This window comes from Pelobates fuscus, chromosome 8 (assembly GCF_036172605.1).
Source record: "Pelobates fuscus isolate aPelFus1 chromosome 8, aPelFus1.pri, whole genome shotgun sequence".
Taxonomy (NCBI): domain Eukaryota; kingdom Metazoa; phylum Chordata; class Amphibia; order Anura; family Pelobatidae; genus Pelobates; species Pelobates fuscus.
Window position 1 is genome coordinate 13,345,660 of NC_086324.1, and position 24,044 is coordinate 13,369,703.

The following is a 24,044-nucleotide window of genomic DNA, read 5'->3' on the forward strand; positions in this document are numbered from 1 at the left end:
AATCCAGGATAGAGTAACTCAGTAACCCAGGATAGAGGAACTCAGTTACCCAGGATAGAGTAACACAGTAACCCAGGATAGAGTAACTCAGTAACCCAGGATAGAGTAACACAGTAACTTAGGATAGAGTAACTCAGTAACCCAGGATAGAGTAACTCAGTAATCCAGGATAGAGTAACTCAGTTACCCAGGATAGAGTAACTCAGTAACCCAGGATAGAGTAACTCAGTAGCCCAGGATAGAGTAACACAGTAACTCAGGATAGAGTAACTCAGTAACCCAGGATAGAGTAACACAGTAACCCAGGATAGAGTAACTCAGTAACCCAGGATAGAGTAACACAGTAACACAGGATAGAGTAACTCAGTAACCCAGGAAAGAGTAACACAGTAACTCGGGATAGAGTAACTCAGTAACCCAGGATAGAGTAACACAGTAACCCAGGATAGAATAACTCAGTAACCCAGGGTATAGTAACACAGTAACACAGTAACCTAGGATAGAGTAACTCAGTAACCCAGGATAGAGTAACACAATAACCCAGGATAGAGTAACTCAGTAACCCAGGATAGACTAACTCAGGAACCCAGGATAGAGTAACTCAGTAACCCAGGATAGACTAACTCAGGAACCCAGGATAGAGTAACTCAGTAACCCAGGATAGAGTAACTCAGTAACTTAGGATAGAGTAACACAGTAACCCAGGATAGAGTAACCCAGTAACCCAGGGTAGAGTAATTCAGTAACCCAGGATACAGTAACACAGTAACCCAGCATAGAGTAACTCAGAAACCCAGGATAGAGTAACTCAGTAACCCAGGATAGAGTAACTCAGTAACCCAGGATACAGTAACACAGTAACCCAGGATAGAGTAACTCAGAAACCCAGGATAGAGTAACTCAGTAACCCAGGATAGAGTAACTCAGTAACCCAGGATACAGTAACACAGTAACCCAGGATAGAGTAACTCAGAAATCCGGGATAGAGTAACTCAGTAACCCAGGATAGAGTAACTCAGTAAACCAGGATACAGTAACACAGTAAGCCAGGATAGAGTAACTCAGAAACCCAGGATAGAGTAACTCAATAACCCAGGATAGAGTTACACAGTAACCCAGGATAGAGTAACTCAGAAACCCAGGATAGAGTAACTCAGTAACCCAGGATAGAGTAACTCAGTAATCCAGGATAGGGTAACTCAGTTACCCAGGATAGAGTAACTCAGTAATCCAGGATAGAGTAACACAGTATCCCAGGATAGAGTAACTCAGTAACCCAGGATAGAGTAACTCAGTTACCCAGGATAGAATAACTCAGTAATCCAGGATAGAGTAACTCAGTAACCCAGGATAGAGTAACTCAGTTACCCAGGATAGAGTAACACAGTAACCCAGGATAGAGTAACTCAGTAACCCAGGATAGAGTAACCCAGGATAGAGTAACTCAGTAACCCAGGAAGGAGTAACACAATAACCCAGGATAGAGTAACTCAGTAACCCAGGATAGAGTAACTCAGTTACCCAGGATAGAGTAACTCAGTTGCCCAGGATAGAGTAACTCAGTAATCCAGGATAGAGTAACTCAGTAACCCAGGATAGAGGAACTCAGTTACCCAGGATAGAGTAACACAGTAACCCAGGATAGAGTAACTCAGTAACCCAGGATAGAGTAACACAGTAACTCAGGATAGAGTAACTCAGTAACCCAGGATAGAGTAACTCAGTAATCCAGGATAGAGTAACTCAGTTACCCAGGATAGAGTAACTCAGTAACCCAGGATATAGTAACTCAGTAACCCAGGATAGAGTAACACAGTAACTCAGGATAGAGTAACTCAGTAACCCAGGATAAAGTAACACAGTAACCCAGGATAGAGTAACTCAGTAACCCAGGATAGAGTAACACAGTAACACAGGATAGAGTAACACAGTATCTCAGGATAGAGTAACTCAGTAACCCAGGATAGAGTAACACAGTAACCCAGGATAGAATAACTCAGTAACCCAGGATAGAGTAACTCAGTAACCCAGGATATAGTAACACAGTAACACAGGCTAGAGTAACACAGTAACCTAGGATAGAGTAACTCAGTAACCCAGGATATAGTAACACAGTAACACAGGATAGAGTAACTCATTAACCGAGGATAGAGTAACACAGTAACCCAGGATAGAGTAACACAGTAACCCAGGATAGAGTAACTCAGAAACCCAGGATAGACTAACTCAGTAACCCAGGATAGAGTAACTCAGTAACCCAGGATAGACTAACTCAGTAACCCAGGATAGAGTAACTCAGTAACCCAGGATAGAGTAACTCAGTAACTTAGGATAGAGTAACTCATTAACCCAGGATAGAGTAACTCAGAAACCCAGGATAGAGTAACTCAATAACCCAGGATAGAGTTACACAGTAACCCAGGATAGAGTAACTCAGAAACCCAGGATAGAGTAACTCAGTAACCCAGGATAGAGTAACTCAGTAATCCAGGATAGGGTAACTCAGTTACCCAGGATAGAGTAACTCAGTAATCCAGGATAGAGTAACACAGTATCCCAGGATAGAGTAACTCAGTAACCCAGGATAGAGTAACTCAGTTACCCAGGATAGAATAACTCAGTAATCCAGGATAGAGTAACTCAGTAACCCAGGATAGAGTAACTCAGTTACCCAGGATAGAGTAACACAGTAACCCAGGATAGAGTAACTCAGTAACCCAGGATAGAGTAACCCAGTAACCCAGGATAGAGTAACTCAGTAACCCAGGAAGGAGTAACACAATAACCCAGGATAGAGTAACTCAGTAACCCAGGATAGAGTAACTCAGTTACCCAGGATAGAGTAACTCAGTTGCCCAGGATAGAGTAACTCAGTAATCCAGGATAGAGTAACTCAGTAACCCAGGATAGAGGAACTCAGTTACCCAGGATAGAGTAACACAGTAACCCAGGATAGAGTAACTCAGTAACCCAGGATAGAGTAACACAGTAACTCAGGATAGAGTAACTCAGTAACCCAGGATAGAGTAACTCAGTAATCCAGGATAGAGTAACTCAGTTACCCAGGATAGAGTAACTCAGTAACCCAGGATAGAGTAACTCAGTAACCCAGGATAGAGTAACACAGTAACTCAGGATAGAGTAACTCAGTAACCCAGGATAAAGTAACACAGTAACCCAGGATAGAGTAACTCAGTAACCCAGGATAGAGTAACACAGTAACACAGGATAGAGTAACACAGTATCTCAGGATAGAGTAACTCAGTAACCCAGGATAGAGTAACACAGTAACCCAGGATAGAATAACTCAGTAACCCAGGATAGAGTAACTCAGTAACCCAGGATATAGTAACACAGTAACACAGGCTAGAGTAACACAGTAACCTAGGATAGAGTAACTCAGTAACCCAGGATATAGTAACACAGTAACACAGGATAGAGTAACTCATTAACCGAGGATAGAGTAACACAGTAACCCAGGATAGAGTAACTCAGTAAACCAGGATACAGTAACACAGTAAGCCAGGATAGAGTAACTCAGAAACCCAGGATAGAGTAACTCAATAACCCAGGATAGAGTTACACAGTAACCCAGGATAGAGTAACTCAGAAACCCAGGATAGAGTAACTCAGTAACCCAGGATAGAGTAACTCAGTAATCCAGGATAGGGTAACTCAGTTACCCAGGATAGAGTAACTCAGTAATCCAGGATAGAGTAACACAGTATCCCAGGATAGAGTAACTCAGTAACCCAGGATAGAGTAACTCAGTTACCCAGGATAGAATAACTCAGTAATCCAGGATAGAGTAACTCAGTAACCCAGGATAGAGTAACTCAGTTACCCAGGATAGAGTAACACAGTAACCCAGGATAGAGTAACTCAGTAACCCAGGATAGAGTAACCCAGGATAGAGTAACTCAGTAACCCAGGAAGGAGTAACACAATAACCCAGGATAGAGTAACTCAGTAACCCAGGATAGAGTAACTCAGTTACCCAGGATAGAGTAACTCAGTTGCCCAGGATAGAGTAACTCAGTAATCCAGGATAGAGTAACTCAGTAACCCAGGATAGAGGAACTCAGTTACCCAGGATAGAGTAACACAGTAACCCAGGATAGAGTAACTCAGTAACCCAGGATAGAGTAACACAGTAACTCAGGATAGAGTAACTCAGTAACCCAGGATAGAGTAACTCAGTAATCCAGGATAGAGTAACTCAGTTACCCAGGATAGAGTAACTCAGTAACCCAGGATAGAGTAACTCAGTAACCCAGGATAGAGTAACACAGTAACTCAGGATAGAGTAACTCAGTAACCCAGGATAAAGTAACACAGTAACCCAGGATAGAGTAACTCAGTAACCCAGGATAGAGTAACACAGTAACACAGGATAGAGTAACACAGTATCTCAGGATAGAGTAACTCAGTAACCCAGGATAGAGTAACACAGTAACCCAGGATAGAATAACTCAGTAACCCAGGATAGAGTAACTCAGTAACCCAGGATATAGTAACACAGTAACACAGGCTAGAGTAACACAGTAACCTAGGATAGAGTAACTCAGTAACCCAGGATATAGTAACACAGTAACACAGGATAGAGTAACTCATTAACCGAGGATAGAGTAACACAGTAACCCAGGATAGAGTAACTCAGTAAACCAGGATACAGTAACACCGTAAGCCAGGATAGAGTAACTCAGAAACCCAGGATAGAGTAACTCAATAACCCAGGATAGAGTTACACAGTAACCCAGGATAGAGTAACTCAGAAACCCAGGATAGAGTAACTCAGTAACCCAGGATAGAGTAACTCAGTAATCCAGGATAGGGTAACTCAGTTACCCAGGATAGAGTAACTCAGTAATCCAGGATAGAGTAACACAGTATCCCAGGATAGAGTAACTCAGTAACCCAGGATAGAGTAACTCAGTTACCCAGGATAGAATAACTCAGTAATCCAGGATAGAGTAACTCAGTAACCCAGGATAGAGTAACTCAGTTACCCAGGATAGAGTAACACAGTAACCCAGGATAGAGTAACTCAGTAACCCAGGATAGAGTAACCCAGGATAGAGTAACTCAGTAACCCAGGAAGGAGTAACACAATAACCCAGGATAGAGTAACTCAGTAACCCAGGATAGAGTAACTCAGTTACCCAGGATAGAGTAACTCAGTTGCCCAGGATAGAGTAACTCAGTAATCCAGGATAGAGTAACTCAGTAACCCAGGATAGAGGAACTCAGTTACCCAGGATAGAGTAACACAGTAACCCAGGATAGAGTAACTCAGTAACCCAGGATAGAGTAACACAGTAACTCAGGATAGAGTAACTCAGTAACCCAGGATAGAGTAACTCAGTAATCCAGGATAGAGTAACTCAGTTACCCAGGATAGAGTAACTCAGTAACCCAGGATATAGTAACTCAGTAACCCAGGATAGAGTAACACAGTAACTCAGGATAGAGTAACTCAGTAACCCAGGATAAAGTAACACAGTAACCCAGGATAGAGTAACTCAGTAACCCAGGATAGAGTAACACAGTAACCCAGGATAGAATAACTCAGTAACCCAGGATAGAGTAACTCAGTAACCCAGGATATAGTAACACAGTAACACAGGCTAGAGTAACACAGTAACCTAGGATAGAGTAACTCAGTAACCCAGGATATAGTAACACAGTAACACAGGATAGAGTAACTCATTAACCGAGGATAGAGTAACACAGTAACCCAGGATAGAGTAACACAGTAACCCAGGATAGAGTAACTCAGAAACCCAGGATAGACTAACTCAGTAACCCAGGATAGAGTAACTCAGTAACCCAGGATAGACTAACTCAGTAACCCAGGATAGAGTAACTCAGTAACCCAGGATAGAGTAACTCAGTAACTTAGGATAGAGTAACTCATTAACCCAGGATAGAGTAACTCAGAAACCCAGGATAGAGTAACTCAATAACCCAGGATAGAGTTACACAGTAACCCAGGATAGAGTAACTCAGAAACCCAGGATAGAGTAACTCAGTAACCCAGGATAGAGTAACTCAGTAATCCAGGATAGGGTAACTCAGTTACCCAGGATAGAGTAACTCAGTAATCCAGGATAGAGTAACACAGTATCCCAGGATAGAGTAACTCAGTAACCCCGGATAGAGTAACTCAGTTACCCAGGATAGAATAACTCAGTAATCCAGGATAGAGTAACTCAGTAACCCAGGATAGAGTAACTCAGTTACCCAGGATAGAGTAACACAGTAACCCAGGATAGAGTAACTCAGTAACCCAGGATAGAGTAACCCAGTAACCCAGGATAGAGTAACTCAGTAACCCAGGAAGGAGTAACACAATAACCCAGGATAGAGTAACTCAGTAACCCAGGATAGAGTAACTCAGTTACCCAGGATAGAGTAACTCAGTTGCCCAGGATAGAGTAACTCAGTAATCCAGGATAGAGTAACTCAGTAACCCAGGATAGAGGAACTCAGTTACCCAGGATAGAGTAACACAGTAACCCAGGATAGAGTAACTCAGTAACCCAGGATAGAGTAACACAGTAACTCAGGATAGAGTAACTCAGTAACCCAGGATAGAGTAACTCAGTAATCCAGGATAGAGTAACTCAGTTACCCAGGATAGAGTAACTCAGTAACCCAGGATAGAGTAACTCAGTAACCCAGGATAGAGTAACACAGTAACTCAGGATAGAGTAACTCAGTAACCCAGGATAAAGTAACACAGTAACCCAGGATAGAGTAACTCAGTAACCCAGGATAGAGTAACACAGTAACACAGGATAGAGTAACACAGTATCTCAGGATAGAGTAACTCAGTAACCCAGGATAGAGTAACACAGTAACCCAGGATAGAATAACTCAGTAACCCAGGATAGAGTAACTCAGTAACCCAGGATATAGTAACACAGTAACACAGGCTAGAGTAACACAGTAACCTAGGATAGAGTAACTCAGTAACCCAGGATATAGTAACACAGTAACACAGGATAGAGTAACTCATTAACCGAGGATAGAGTAACACAGTAACCCAGGATAGAGTAACACAGTAACCCAGGATAGAGTAACTCAGAAACCCAGGATAGACTAACTCAGTAACCCAGGATAGAGTAACTCAGTAACCCAGGATAGACTAACTCAGTAACCCAGGATAGAGTAACTCAGTAACCCAGGATAGAGTAACTCAGTAACTTAGGATAGAGTAACTCATTAACCCAGGATAGAGTAACTCAGAAACCCAGGATATAGTAACTCAGAAACCCAGGATATAGTAACTCAGTAACCCAGGATAGAGTAACTCAGTAACCCAGGATAGACTAACACAGTAACCCAGGATAGACTAACTCAGTAACCCAGGATAGAGTAACTCAGTAACTTAGGATAGAGTAACACAGTAACCCAGGATAGAGTAACACAGTAACCCAGGATAGAGTAACTCAGAAACCCAGGATAGACTAACTCAGTAACCCAGGATAGAGTAACTCAGTAACTTAGGATAGAGTAACACAGTAACCCAGGATTGAGTAACACAGTAACCCAGGATAGAGTAACACAGTAACCCAGGATAGAGTAACACAGTAACCCAGGATAGAGTAACTCAGTAACCCAGGATAGAGTAACACAGTAACCCAGGATAGAGTAAAACAGGAACCCAGGATAGAGTAACTCAGTAACCCAGGATAGAGTAACACAGTAACCCAGGATAGAGTAACTCAGTAACCCAGGATAGAGTAACAGTTATCTAGAATAAAGTAACACGTTATTCCAAGCCCCTTCACCATGGCTAGTATGACAGTTAATGTTTTCCTGGGCTGCTGTAGGAGGAATCTATAGTATCTAAGTCTAAGAGATTCTGGAATGTAAACACAGAATTTGATTGGGTTTACTTTAATTTTTTTTTTCAATTAAAAACAAGTTCTCCAGATCCCTTTGTTGCCCTCACTGAAAAGAAAGCTACGAAGCAGACATGCGCATGGCAGAAAAATTGGGATTAGCCAAACCACTTTTTTTCAAACATTAAATTTGGCTTGGGACTGCCAACGTGTTCATTTGACGGTTCGGTTTGTGCAAATATATCCGCCTTGAAAAATATTCAGGAAAACAAATGGAATTAACAAAAAGGGAGACAAAATAAGGGGCAGATCAGTGTATTGCAGAATATACTAATATAAATTTTATGTATATATTTGGCAGTACATTGATATTGCACATTTTCCCATCATTTGGTTAACAGATCAAGTGTAAAAAAGTGACCACTAGAGGGAAAAAGAAGAAAAGAGGAAAAACTCAATATATTTAGATGTTTATATAATATACAGTATATATATATAAATATGTGTATATACATATAATAAATATATTATATAGAAATATATACACTGAACAAAATTATAAACGCAACACTTTTGGTTTCTGCCCCCATTTTTCATGAGCTGAACTCAAAGATCTAAGACTTTTTCTATGTACACAAAAAGCCTATTTCTCTCAAATATTGTTCACAAATCTGCCTAAAACTGTGTTAGTGAGCACGTCTCCTTATTTTTTTTCCAAGACTCTATGTATGTATAAGTGTTATATTGGCATAGCACTTGGGTGATTTTTAGCTGCACGGTTTTAGGATACTATTGTGGCGCCATTGTCTTTCATTTTTTTTTTAACATATTAAAAAATAATGGGTGTTTAGTTACATTATATGATCATACATTGCATAAGCCTGCCACAACGTCAATGTACCCCATCTTTGGCAGGTCCTACTCTGTCGAGTTCTCTGCAGTACAAGGCTAAATAGGGTCCTGAGATGCGGCACCTGTTACAGGGATGGGTGCAAAACCAAGGAGCTGGCTAGACTCCTAAATATAAACATATAGGAGAAAACAAGGGTGTGGCTGCACTCACCTAAACATACTTAAATGGGGTGCTGCTGGGAGCCAATAAGTACAGTAAAAATGAAAATCAAGCACGCTCACTTATCTACTAAACAGTTATTTTAGTGCTGAACAAAATGCTGAACAATATGTTACTTATGTTATATTGTTTGGGTGTTATGTAGTTAACCCCTTAACGCCGTTACGGCGTTCTATGCCGTCCCGCATTTAAAGCGCTTTAAAACCGTTGCGGCGGCATAGAACGCCGTAACGGCTTAAGCCCCCAGGAGGTGAGATGTACTCACCTCCGCCACGATCCTCTTCTGCAGGGCTGCCTGACAGCCCAGGCAGCCCTCCCCAGGCAAATGAGGCCCCCGGGGGCCATGTGATCCCTCTCAAAGAGCGATCACATGGCCCCCTATAGCTGGCTGTGGATCTGCCAGCAGGGGGACTGTCTGAAATATCAGACAGTCCCCCTGCTGGTAGGTAGTGTAAAAAAAAAATATTAAACATGTTTAAAATAGATTAAAAGTATTTTTATATATATAATATATGTATATATATTATATATATATATATATATATATATATATATATATATATATAATATATATACATATTATATATATGTAACGTCATACAAAGTGTATTTTAATATTAATATTAGTATATATATTAATATTAAAATACACTTAGAATGACGTTACAAATATATAGAATATGTATATATGTTATATATAATAGATATATACACATATATTATATATATACGTATAATTACAATAATAAATAAATAAAATAATTAAATAAATAAATAAAATATTGAAACAAAATTTAATATAAATTATATATTCATATGTAATTTCATTCTAACTGTATTTTGTTATTAATATATATATTGGTAACAAAATACACTTAGAATGACATTCTATATAAATATATATCTATATATGAAATGCAAATAACCACAAATATATATATATAGATAAATACATATAATTACATAAAGGATTACATAAGTATACACGTAGAATTTAAATACCTATAAATGCATATATATTAAAATTCTACGTGTATATTTAAATCATCTTTTAACATAATAATGTGATTTTATTAAAAGAAGAGTGGCTCACTAAGCTAATGGTACAATTGAAGAATCAGTCATCAAGCTAATGCCATCTACATAGTTACATAGTTACAGAGGCTAAAAAGAGACATGTGTCCATCAAGTTCAGCCCTTCTCACATGGTTTTGCTTTTGATCCAAAAGAAGGCAAAATATAGTTTTTTAACCCTAGAATGGCAGTCAGATCTCTCCTTGATTCAAGAAGCTATTAACCAACATTTTAAAAATGATATCCCTGGATGTTATGTTTGTGGAGTATTGCTCTAGTTTCTGTTTAAACATCTGTGCAGACTCTGATAAAACCACCTCTTCAGGCAGAGAATTCCACACCCTAATTGTTCTTACTGTAAACAGCCCTTTTCTTTGCCTTAGACTAAATCTTATTTCAATATGTCTGGATGGCCTGTACAAATGCAGATATTCACATAGACTTTTTCTATGTACACAAAATGCCTATTTCTCTCAAATCTGGTCCACATTCAGCAATGACTGGTACTTAAATTGAATCTATAGTCACTAGACCCACTGCAACTTAATGTAGTGGTTCTGGCATCTATAGCAACTCCCTTCAGGCTTCTCAGAGGCAGTGTTTATTTCCACTGCAATAACGATGTCACACTCGGTTCGTCAATCAATGCTTCTCAAAGAGTGCCACCTTTTGCCACATATTGCCACATTTTGCAACACATGCACTTCCCATAATATTTCTCCATGAGAAGCATTGGATTGGATAAGAAGCCAGAAGACGTCAGCAAGATTGCTAATGGAGGCAGTTGCAATGGAAACCAGGTAAGTAAAAAAATATTGACTTAAAATATTTAACCCCTTAAGGACACATGGCATGTGTGACATGTCATGATTCCCTTTTATTCCAGAAGTTTGGTCCTTAAGGGATTAAAGGGACACCATAGTCACCAAAACAAGTTTAGCTTAATGAAGTTTTGGTGTATAGATCATGCCTCTGAAGTTTCACAGCTCAATTCTCTGCCATTTAGGAGTTAAATCACTATTGCTTCTGGTCATGCAGCCCTAGCCACACCTCCCCTGGCTGTGACTGACACATCATGCATGAAAAAAATGGTTTTAATTTCAAGCAGTTTTTATCTCTAAATGCAACTTTAATCACACACAGGACACTCTTGCAGGGTCTAGCAAGCTATTAACAGAGCAGGGGATAATACATTTTAAATTAAACAGAATGTGCAATGAAGTAAGTATAAACATTAGATGAAGGCTGTGCAAGTCACATGCAGGGAGGTGTGACCAAGGTGCATAAACAGTGATTTAACTTCTAAACAGCAAAGGCTTGAGCATTGAGACTGAATGGGCATGATTTATACATCAAAACTGCCTCATTAAGCTAAAGTTGTTTTTTTTTCAATTTGCCAATTTCGGTCTTGAATTTGAAACATGATTTGGATTCACTCTGAAATCTCACTAGTGAATAACTTTGAAATAATCAAAATGTTCATCTGCTTTGAATTTTCTCAAGGAAAATAAATTCCATACATTTTGTCACACCTGATTTTTTGTTTTGCTGACGTGGATATAATATAGATCTGTCTGTAAAGGTAAACATTCTTTGCCTGCTATGATAGTCACATGTCAGTCACTTGTGTAAAAGGTGTGAAAAGTATTCAAACGATCAGGTACCATTTGTCAAGTTAAATGTGAGTAATATTTTTTCATATTTCTCCCCAATCTTTGGTCTTGTGCAAAATGTGACTGATTTCTGGTTCTTTAAATTATTGTAATGAATAGCCCGCAGCCGCTTTAAACGCACTTTCTTAATTATCACTTCAACGAATGAAAAATAAGTTGGATACAAGCCTTGGCAGATATTGCTTCCTCGAAATCCTAAATAGAAAGGAAAAAAAAGGAAAAAAATACTTGAAGAATTTCTTAGAAAGTCTGTCCTGGGGACATTTACTGAAATCCCCTTACCTGTGTTATTATGATGTATGATTTTTTTTATTTCATGTGATATATTTGAGTTCATGGCTGTATTCACAAAGACCAACACAAGACTCATGTAAAACTTAGTTTTGTCAAATCAGTAAAAGCAGATTGATGTTGCTTGTAAAGTAAGAGATGAATGATATTCAACACCAAACAGTTAGCCTGGGCAGATGTTAGCATGTTATCCTTGGGCCCCAACCAATGTTTTGCTAAACTATATTTAAATGGATTGTGTAGCCGTAGGTTAAATGATATTCTCATGCAGTCAATACGTTTCTTCAAGTATTTCTATGGTGAGTTACAGTCCATTGAGTAAACGATAGTTCATCATTTGTCAAGATGATTTCCCCAAGCTGTTTGTCAAATTGCTCATCATTTGGAGATAACTGACCCCTACTTGATACGATACAGATGTAGTAAAGTTTACTGCACCTTTTCTTTAAAAATGCCTTGTATACAAAAAAATAATTCCTCAAATAAATTGCTCTAATGTATAACATGCACTTCCACTAATAAGCCAAAATGATGCTATCTTTCGAGGTCGATCTATAGAAGTGGTATAGAGGTCCAAATGCACAACATCTGGAGCACCTTATTTTATTGAAAACATAAAGAATTCGCCGGTTTGGTTGTTGTTTTTTTTTTTTTTTTATTAATCTAGAGTAAAAACATATCATAGTTATATATAGTTACATAGTTTTATAGGCTGAAAAGAGATTTCAGCCGACCGTTTATCTGTTTTTACTGTTGACCCTTTGTACTGGCAATACAAACACATTAAATAAGTATTATGTAGCAGCCAAGGTTGGCAAAACAGAATCGAGATGAATCCAGGACCTTGTTCGTGAAAACTTACAGTCCAGAGGAAGTGGAGTATAGATACCCGTTAGTGGAAGAAGAGAGAAATGTAACAAGATGGGGAGACAGTTTGCCAGGTGTTGTCCACGTCAAACTAAACAAAGAATATGAGTTGTGAGGTTGCCAACGTGGTCACATATAAACTAAGCGGCCACGCCGACAGAAATATTGTATACTTACCTTGGTCGCGGCAAACCGCTGCCCGACCACCTTCTGTTCTGGTCCCCAGCGAGTACGATGTTCCTAGAGGTGCTGGTCGCTGCAGTTCTGGTTTTAATAGTAGACTCACCGCCCAGTGGTGAAGTGCAATATATGTATACCTACCTGAAGGTGAATTTGGCAGTACACAATTTATAAGGTCCACTTTAAGTCAGGGTTTTTAAAACAAGGCAGAAGCCTAGCTGCTTCAGAACTACAGTGTTCCATTAAGGTAATGAAATCACTGAAATCCCAACGCAATCAAAAGTCGGACACTCGGGCACTATCGGACACTCAACGGCCCGAACACCGCTGAGACTTCCACTCGCACCGATGTTCGTTCCTATTCATCTGAAGAAAGCGGCGTTCGGTGAAACCAAACTCCCGAACGAGGGGCACACGACTAGTTTTCCCACAAACTGCTACTTTTGGTTGAAGCTCCCAAAAGAGGCTGACCGCACAACCTAAATCTATGGAACTATTTTGGGCAGGAGTCTCGTGTGCGGTCGGTCAGAAATAAAACTTCCATGAAAATCTTTTGGATATGTTGCTCACCCAGATCCGGGCTATCAGGGGATATACATTTTGTGGGGTTTATGTGAGTTTTTGGGGTACTTTCGGGTTGCCTGTATATTGTCTTCTTTTTCGCCGGGAGATAATTGAGTTAATACAGTACTTGACTCAATTATCTCCCACGCAGAGGGGAGGGATTGTATTATATGTATGGGAGTGTCATGTATTGTAACACTGTTGTCATTGGTCTGTGACTTTGTAATACAGTCTTCCACCAGGTCCAGGTGGGAGTACCCCTTGCATGGGGATTGTCATAAAAGACCAAGTGTGGTCCCATTAAAATCAGTTTACTTCACCCTCAACATGCAGCCTCGTCTCGTGATTGTAGGGAACAGCTATACTTGATATAACCACTAGCTCTTGTAAGAGCTGTACACCTACATTGGATCTATTGCCGGCTTGGAGATCGACATGGGAATACTGCAGCACTACCCACACTAGGGGAAAAGGACATCTCTAGTGGTGCATACCCCCCCTCATTTGGGGTGACCGCCACACTTACCTTTAGGGTTCCCCTGTTTTTTTTTTGCATATACAGTCGCTTTCCTGATGTTACCAATTCCTTAGTGAATGCAGGATATAACAGAGAACTCAGTCAAGCAATAGTGAACAAGAAAAACAGAGCAAGATTATATAATTTATCATCTCCATTATTCATTATTTATGACATATGCACAACCTTCAAGGGCTATCAAAGTGAAGTATTTATGCATTAAACACCTGTGGATATCTTAGTACTCAGAGAGTTGGATTGTCACAGTTAAATGGCAAAGAGAAAATGGTATGTTATTCTTATTTCAGTATGGAAAGAACTGAACATCTCTCTGCTCCGTGTTATTTGTTCTTTTTAAAAAAAAATAAAAAAAATGAGAGAATCGAAGAAGAATCTACCCAACCGTGCTGTCCAAACGGAGACCTGGCTTCAGTGCGCCCAGTGCTGATTGCGGAATGAAACCAGAACCCAGTGTTTGTGTAACATTAAGGCAATGTTCTCCTGCCAACCTCCTTTACATCTTTCTTATGGGAAATGTGTCATAAAACGTGGATTATATTACTCCTTCCCGTGTTGTGATGTTTGCTTGCTGATTACATCACTATTGCAAATATCTTCTGTTTATGTTGGGTGTTATTTTAAAACGAAGCTACATGATAGCCACGGTGTGTGCTGGGTTTATACCGAGGTTTGATCTTTGGGCAGTAAAGACGTTACTGGTTTCCTATGTGGCAGATTTTTGCAAAATCTTTCCAATGTCTTCAGTACATTGAGTTTCACTTTAGAAGAATCATCACAAAAACTAATAACAAACTAAACACCCGGGTGGCGAGATACGTATGCGTTGGATCCGTATACTGTGGGTATACCCCAAAAAAGCTGTATTTTTCACCTTAGCAGCTGAGTGTCACAAAGTATGTACCTTTTCCATGAAAAGTATGTACCTTTTTTTCTTATTCTTCTGCATTTTAATATATAGATCATTTTTATTTTCTGTCTCTAAGACTCCTAACTTGCAATTCTCCTTTCTCTCCTTGCCTGACAATTGTATTCACCTCCGATCTCTCACACCAACTTCTATGGTTTAAAAGCCACTATAGATTAATAACCTAAGGCGGTTAACACATTGTTCACAAGTTGTTCACTTACAATCGTCAAAAGAAGAAATGAATAGTTCTCCATGTAGCAGGTGAAAGCATTGGTATCTGAATCCTCATAGACTGGGTGGGGGGGAAGAAAACCTGGCTCCTTACAGAATATGGTTCAAATTGTGTGGGTTTGTTCAGGCAAAAATGGTCACTATCAATGGGGAGGATGGAAGTGGCAGTCTTAACTGCCTGTGGAATACAATGTTTTATGTATTCTGTGTACCAGGCATGAGATTGATTTTGTTTGTTTTTTTGTTCATTTGTTTTATAGAGAAACGTTTTAAAAATTGTAAAAAATAATTACCTACACAACTTTGTCTCATCCTCTGCCCAGCAACCCCTTATCCAAATCCTCACAAACTTCACAAGAGGAACAGTTTATTTATTCAAGAGTGGTACCCAGATTTCAAATATACTACATTTTAAAGCTATTTTACTTAATGTATTTTGTATATTCTTGTTGAAATACCATTATTTTTAAAAGGGAAAGAATATGGTCTTAACAGCTAGACTAAAATGATTGAAGGATCCATCTGAACTTATCGATCAAAATTATCCAAATGTATCATTCCCTAACATTGCCCCCACTTCCTTTATAACTGTTAGAGAGAGTCCTGTGACTCTAATACCTGAGGGACTCACTATTCTGAGCTTGATACAAAGACACATGTCCCACAAAGCCATCTGAACACAATCCTGGTCTATGCACCAGAATAATGTGACTGAAGGTAAAGGTTGTGACAAACGCTCCTCCCCACGTACGTTTGCCACAGACTCCTGGAGTCTAGAGTGTAGAAGCTGGTCTCCTGCCCACCGACTATGGTCTAGGTCTGGGACACCATTTGGGAGTTATTATATATATAGAGGACCTAACTACACTTCATGTATCTGAGCGCTATTTGGAGAACTTGGGCGCTCAGATCAGGGTTATTTAACAATATATTTTTTATGGGGTCCCCTTGTGTTTTCCCTTGGACGAATTCTGTCCTGGGAGAGGGGAGAATGGCTACCATTTTGCCAACACACACAAAGAGACCAGGGACTGTCTTGCACCCACTTGTCCAGTCACATTGGACCCCCAAAGACTTGGACTGTGGACTCAGAGGGGGTCCAACAGACTTGTTGCAGGCCCATCATGGGTCTAGCCACAAGTCTGTCTATTTCTATGGGGGGAGATATGTGATGGACAGCCTGACTTGTTTGGTGCAAGACACAAGCTTGCGGCGCAATTTTTGTGACTGTTTTCCATGTATCTAAATATTGCTGTATTGTGACCTGTATTCTACATAGAGCAGTGTGTGTGTCTGTATATGCAGCTGTGAGTCAACAAAGGGGGGGTGGGGGGGGCAGCAGCTCTATAAACTATAAAGTATAGTTAGGTGTGAAATATATTCTGTGTGTTCATCAAGTTAAATGCTGCACTGTGAGGCAGCGAGTCTACCTACTACAGCAAAGGACTGTGTAACCAGATATTGCTCTGAAGGGACAGGGGGTCCACCAAGATAACCTTTTGGTGTCATGGTGTGTTGGCACAGGGGGAGGTGGTAACTAGTGAAAGCAATCACTTTGTTGCTTTGTAGTTCTTTCTCTGTGATCTGTTCTGTATTCACATTGGTGAAAGTTTTGTGTAATTGTATGGAGACCCCCTACTGGGGGTCTGTGGATAAATTGGCTGTACCATGTCCCATTAAACAGTTCAGTTCAGTTGACTCCCAGGACTATGTTCCGTCTGGTTACTGGGGGGATGGATGTCTGCTTGTCTTAATGGTTTCATGGTTCCAAAGTGGCTGACTGGAAGGAATTAGCGGAGGTAACCAGTTGGGTTAGCCGTGGTCTGCTACAAAAGTTATCTCCAATGTATATTAAAGTGGGCACAAGTAGCTCACCTCACTAACAGCATATAGAAAGAGGGCAAAGAAAACCTCAGTAGCAATAAAATAGTTATGGTGGTGGATTAGGCAAATCCTTCCATATCATGATTATCCAAGCAATTAGTCTATCATTTATAGGTTAGTATTTGTTTTTATTTATCTTTATACTTTGTCAGCTGTTAAAATCCTCAAAAGGACGCATATATATTAGTACTTGATCATTAGTCTGACATCATTAATCCTAGGTCTTAAAATGTCCCTGTCTATACCATATCTAATTTATTTTTTTTTAATTAGATTTTTCAGTGTTGAATTACATGCCCAATCTTTTATCACATCACAACGGGAGGTTTTGGCAATTTGTTGACTTGACGGATCCTGTTGATGTACACAGCCAAGAGGAGGGCGTCTCCCATTATTTCTGCCAACCTCCATATTCACAAATCTCATACATTATGTATTATGATACTCCGAAAAAATTAATCTTGTTTTTTTTTTCTGATTGCATAATTTGCTAATCAACCATGCTATAATTCTTTTTACATTTATTTATCAAACATTAAACTTTTTGACCTAATTTGTTAATTTTATTCATATTCTAATACTATTTATCGAGAAATACGTTTTTTTTTCATATAATTTGTATTATGATCAGCAAAAGTTGATTTATGCTAAAAACAAAATATATATGACAGATCTCCTTTAGCTAATTGGGCAACAGTAAATGTGCTATATATATATATATATATATATATATATATATATATATATATATATATATATATATATATATATATACATGGTTTAGATAACCTAATGTGATGATTAGGATGTAGTTAATGACTAAAGAAAGAAACTCTTAACATGTGGTGGCACAACTGCCATGATTATACCAGTGGCATTGGGTATATAGGTAACCTTCACATTAGGTCTCCGTCCCTGGGTATATAGGTAACCTTCACATTAGGTCTCCGTCCCTGGGTATATAAGTAACCTTCACATTAGGTCTCCGTCCCTGGGTATATAAGTAACCTTCACATTAGGTCTCTGTTCCTGGGTATATAGGTAACCTTCACATTAGGTCTCTGTCCCTGGGTATATAGGTAACCTTCACATTAGGTCTCCGTCCCTGGGTATATAGGTAACCTTCACATTAGGTCTCCGTCCCTGGGTATATAGGTAACCTTCACATTAGGTCTCCGTCCCTGGGTATATAAGTAACCTTCACATTAGGTCTCCGTCCCTGGGTATATAAGTAACCTTCACATTAGGTCTCCGTCCCTGGTTATATAGGTAACCTTCACATTAGGTCTCAGTCCCTGGGTATATAAGTAACCTTCACATTAGGTCTCTGTCCCTGGATATATAGGTAACCTTCACATTAGGTCTCCGTCCCTGGGTATATAGGTAACCTTCACATTAGGTCTCTGTCCCTGGGTATATAGGTAACCTTCACATTAGGTCTCCGTCCCTGGGTATATAAGTAACCTTCACATTAGGTCTCTGTCCCTGGGTATATAGGTAACCTTCACATTAGGTCTCCGTCCCTGGGTATATAAGTAACCTTCACATTAGGTCTCTGTCCCTGGGTATATAGGTAACCTTCACATTAGGTCTCCGTCCCTGGGTATATAAGTAACCATCACATTAGGTCTCCGTCCCTGGGTATATAGGTAACCTTCACATTAGGTCTCCGTCCCTGGGTATATAGGTAGCCTTCACATTAGGTCTCCGTCCCTGGGTATATTGGTAACCTTCACATTAGGTCTCCGTCCCTGGGTATATAGGTAACCTTCACATTAGGTCTCCGTCCCTGGGTATATAGGTAACCTTCACATTAGGTCTCCGTCCCTGGGTATATAGGTAACCTTCACATTAGGTCTCCGTCCCTGGGTATATAAGTAACCTTCACATTAGGTCTCCGTCCCTGGGTATATAGGTAACCTTCACATTAGGTCTCCGTCCCTGGGTATATAAGTAACCTTCACATTAGGTCTCCGTCCCTGGGTATATAAGTAACCTTCACATTAGGTCTCCGTCCCTGGTTATATAGGTAACCTTCACATTAGGTCTCCGTCCCTGGGTATATAAGTAACCTTCACATTAGGTCTCTGTCCCTGGGTATATAGGTAACCTTCACATTAGGTCTCCGTCCCTGGGTATATAGGTAACCTTCACATTAGGTCTCTGTCCCTGGGTATATAGGTAACCTTCACATTAGGTCTCCGTCCCTGGGTATATAAGTAACCTTCACATTAGGTCTCTGTCCCTGGGTATATAGGTAACCTTCACATTAGGTCTCCGTCCCTGGGTATATAAGTAACCTTCACATTAGGTCTCCGTCCCTGGGTATATAAGTAACCTTCACATTAGGTCTCCGTCCCTGGTTATATAGGTAACCTTCACATTAGGTCTCCGTCCCTGGGTATATAAGTAACCTTCACATTAGGTCTCTGTCCCTGGGTATATAGGTAACCTTCACATTAGGTCTCCGTCCCTGGGTATATAGGTAACCTTCACATTAGGTCTCTGTCCCTGGGTATATAGGTAACCTTCACATTAGGTCTCCGTCCCTGGGTATATAAGTAACCTTCACATTAGGTCTCTGTCCCTGGGTATATAGGTAACCTTCACATTAGGTCTCCGTCCCTGGGTATATAAGTAACCTTCACATTAGGTCTCTGTCCCTGGGTATATAGGTAACCTTCACATTAGGTCTCCGTCCCTGGGTATATAAGTAACCATCACATTAGGTCTCCGTCCCTGGGTATATAGGTAACCTTCACATTAGGTCTCCGTCCCTGGGTATATAGGTAGCCTTCACATTAGGTCTCCGTCCCTGGGTATATTGGTAACCTTCACATTAGGTCTCCGTCCCTGGGTATATAGGTAACCTTCACATTAGGTCTCCGTCCCTGGGTATATAGGTAACCTTCACATTAGGTCTCCGTCCCTGGGTATATAGGTAACCTTCACATTAGGTCTCCGTCCCTGGGTATATAAGTAACCTTCACATTAGGTCTCCGTCCCTGGGTATATAAGTAACCTTCACATTAGGTCTCCGTCCCTGGGTATATAGGTAACCTTCACATTAGGTCTCCGTCCCTGGGTATATAAGTAACCTTCACATTAGGTCTCCGTCCCTGGGTATATAAGTAACCTTCACATTAGGTCTCCGTCCCTGGTTATATAGGTAACCTTCACATTAGGTCTCCGTCCCTGGGTATATAAGTAACCTTCACATTAGGTCTCTGTCCCTGGGTATATAGGTAACCTTCACATTAGGTCTCCGTCCCTGGGTATATAGGTAACCTTCACATTAGGTCTCTGTCCCTGGGTATATAGGTAACCTTCACATTAGGTCTCCGTCCCTGGGTATATAAGTAACCTTCACATTAGGTCTCTGTCCCTGGGTATATAGGTAACCTTCACATTAGGTCTCCGTCCCTGGGTATATAAGTAACCTTCACATTAGGTCTCTGTCCCTGGGTATATAGGTAACCTTCACATTAGGTCTCCGTCCCTGGGTATATAAGTAACCATCACATTAGGTCTCCGTCCCTGGGTATATAGGTAACCTTCACATTAGGTCTCCGTCCCTGGGTATATAGGTAGCCTTCACATTAGGTCTCCGTCCCTGGGTATATTGGTAACCTTCACATTAGGTCTCCGTCCCTGGGTATATAGGTAACCTTCACATTAGGTCTCCGTCCCTGGGTATATAGGTAACCTTCACATTAGGTCTCCGTCCCTGGGTATATAGGTAACCTTCACATTAGGTCTCCGTCCCTGGGTATATAAGTAACCTTCACATTAGGTCTCCGTCCCTGGGTATATAGGTAACCTTCACATTAGGTCTCCGTCCCTGGGTATATAAGTAACCTTCACATTAGGTCTCCGTCCCTGGTTATATAGGTAACCTTCACATTAGGTCTCCGTCCCTGGGTATATAGGTAACCTTCACATTAGGTCTCCGTCCCTGGTTATATAGGTAACCTTCACATTAGGTCTCCGTCCCTGGGTATATAAGTAACCTTCACATTAGGTCTCTGTCCCTGGGTATATAGGTAACCTTCACATTAGGTCTCCGTCCCTGGGTATATAGGTAACCTTCACATTAGGTCTCTGTCCCTGGGTATATAGGTAACCTTCACATTAGGTCTCCGTCCCTGGGTATATAAGTAACCTTCACATTAGGTCTCTGTCCCTGGGTATATAGGTAACCTTCACATTAGGTCTCCGTCCCTGGGTATATAAGTAACCTTCACATTAGGTCTCTGTCCCTGGGTATATAGGTAACCTTCACATTAGGTCTCCGTCCCTGGGTATATAAGTAACCATCACATTAGGTCTCCGTCCCTGGGTATATAGGTAACCTTCACATTAGGTCTCCGTCCCTGGGTATATAGGTAGCCTTCACATTAGGTCTCCGTCCCTGGGTATATTGGTAACCTTCACATTAGGTCTCCGTCCCTGGGTATATAGGTAACCTTCACATTAGGTCTCCGTCCCTGGGTATATAGGTAACCTTCACATTAGGTCTCCGTCCCTGGGTATATAGGTAACCTTCACATTAGGTCTCCGTCCCTGGGTATATAAGTAACCTTCACATTAGGTCTCCGTCCCTGGGTATATAGGTAACCTTCACATTAGGTCTCCGTCCCTGGGTATATAAGTAACCTTCACATTAGGTCTCCGTCCCTGGTTATATAGGTAACCTTCACATTAGGTCTCCGTCCCTGGGTATATAGGTAACCTTCACATTAGGTCTCCGTCCCTGGGTATATAGGTAACCTTCACATTAGGTCTCCGTCCCTGGGTATATAGGTAACCTTCACATTAGGCCTCCGTCCCTGGGTATATAAGTAACCTTCACATTAGGTCTCCGTCCCTGGGTATATAGGTAACCTTCACATTAGGTCTCCGTCCCTGGGTATATAAGTAACCTTCACATTAGGTCTCCGTCCCTGGTTATATAGGTAACCTTCACATTAGGTCTCCGTCCCTGGGTATATAGGTAACCTTCACATTAGGTCTCCGTCCCTGGGTATATAGGTAGCCTTCACATTAGGTCTCCGTCCCTGGGTATATTGGTAACCTTCACATTAGGTCTCCGTCCCTGGGTATATAGGTAACCTTCACATTAGGTCTCCGTCCCTGGGTATATAAGTAACCTTCACATTAGGTCTCCATCCCTGGGTATATAGGTAACCTTCACATTAGGTCTCTGTCCCTGGGTATATAGGTAACCTTCACATTAGGTCTCCGTCCCTGGGTATATAAGTAACCTTCACATTAGGTCTCTGTCCCTGGGTATATAGGTAACCTTCACATTAGGTCTCTGTCCCTTGGTATATAGGTGACCTTCACATTAGGTCTCCGTCCCTGGGTATATAAGTAACCTTCACATTAGGTCTCCGTCCCTGGGTATATAGGTAACCTTCACATTAGGTCTCCGTCCCTGGGTATATAGGTAACCTTCACATTAGGTCTCCGTCCCTGGGTATATAAGTAACCTTCACATTAGGTCTCCGTCCCTGGGTATATAGGTAACCTTCACATTAGGTCTCCGTCCCTGGGTATATAGGTAACCTTCACATTAGGTCTCCGTCCCTGGGTATATAGGTAACCTTCACATTAGGTCTCCGTCCCTCTAAGTACTGACTTAGTTTCTGTCTGTCTCAGTCAATGTTTGACTATTAATTTTTTTTTTTCATTTTTCATTTTCAATGTGCTAGCCTGTGTGATACTTCTTAGAATTTGCATTTCTCAGTCATTGTAAGTGAAACTGTCTTCATTTCAGCAGAATGAATTTGTCCAAAGAAAATTAGTATGCTTAGTACAAACTTCACACACGTGGTGTTTGGATGAATTCCGTTCACGTGATACTTTTGGGAAAAACATGCTGTACCAAAAGGGCACAAAATGGGATAATGAGTATACTATAATAATGTAATAATTATATTGTCAATTATTCACCCTCATTGACATTCAGGTCTATTGTCAAAATGTACCCAATTTTAGCTGTTTGCAATGAACAAATCAAACAAAAGCAATTAAATAGATCAACCCAATGACTGCTTCAAGTAGTTTCCCCAAATCCAACTGAAAATGCAACTTATAATGACTTCTCCAGTCTCCAAATGATTCAACTCCCTGAATAGAATACCTCACAAGAGCACATATATGCAAAACAGGTCTCAATCACACCTGATGCAACTAATCAAGGGCTACATTAGTTGCACCAGGTGTGCTTGAACTGGCGAGGGGTTTGTGGAGTGTCACGTTTGACTGTATGTTAGAAAAATGCCCATGTCAAAAGAATGGTCCACACAGTTAAGAGAAGAGATCATTGCCCTTCACAAACAAGGAACAAGTTACAAATAGATAGTGAAGGAACTGAATGTTTCTAGTGGCACACTCAAAAGGATAGTTTGCAAGTTCAAAGTTGAAGGAACAGTGGTAACACTACGTGGTTGGGGCAGAAAAAAGAAGCCATCAATAGCTGTAACCAGATTTCTGAGAAGGCAAGTTGTTAAAAACCCTGAAGTGATTGCAAAAGACCTACAGCAAGACTTGGCAGCAGGGAGGCACTGAGGTTTCATTGAGCACAGTAAGGCACTTACTAAACGCAGAAGGTTTCCATGCCAGAACTCAAAGACATGCACCAATACTGACCTAAAAGCACAAGAAAAGTCTGGTTCAGTATGCTCAAAATCATATAAATAAGCCACAGAAGATTTGAAATTCTACTCTGCAGAGTGATGAAACAAAACTGGAACTTTTTGGCCCAATGGATCAGTGGTATGTCTGGAGGAAGAAGAATGAAGAATACACTGAAAAGAACATGGGCAAAAAATTTAATTCGGGACCCCGGCAATTCGGAAATTCAGCAATTCGGCCATTCGGAAGCATCCGAATGTCCGAACTGCCGAAA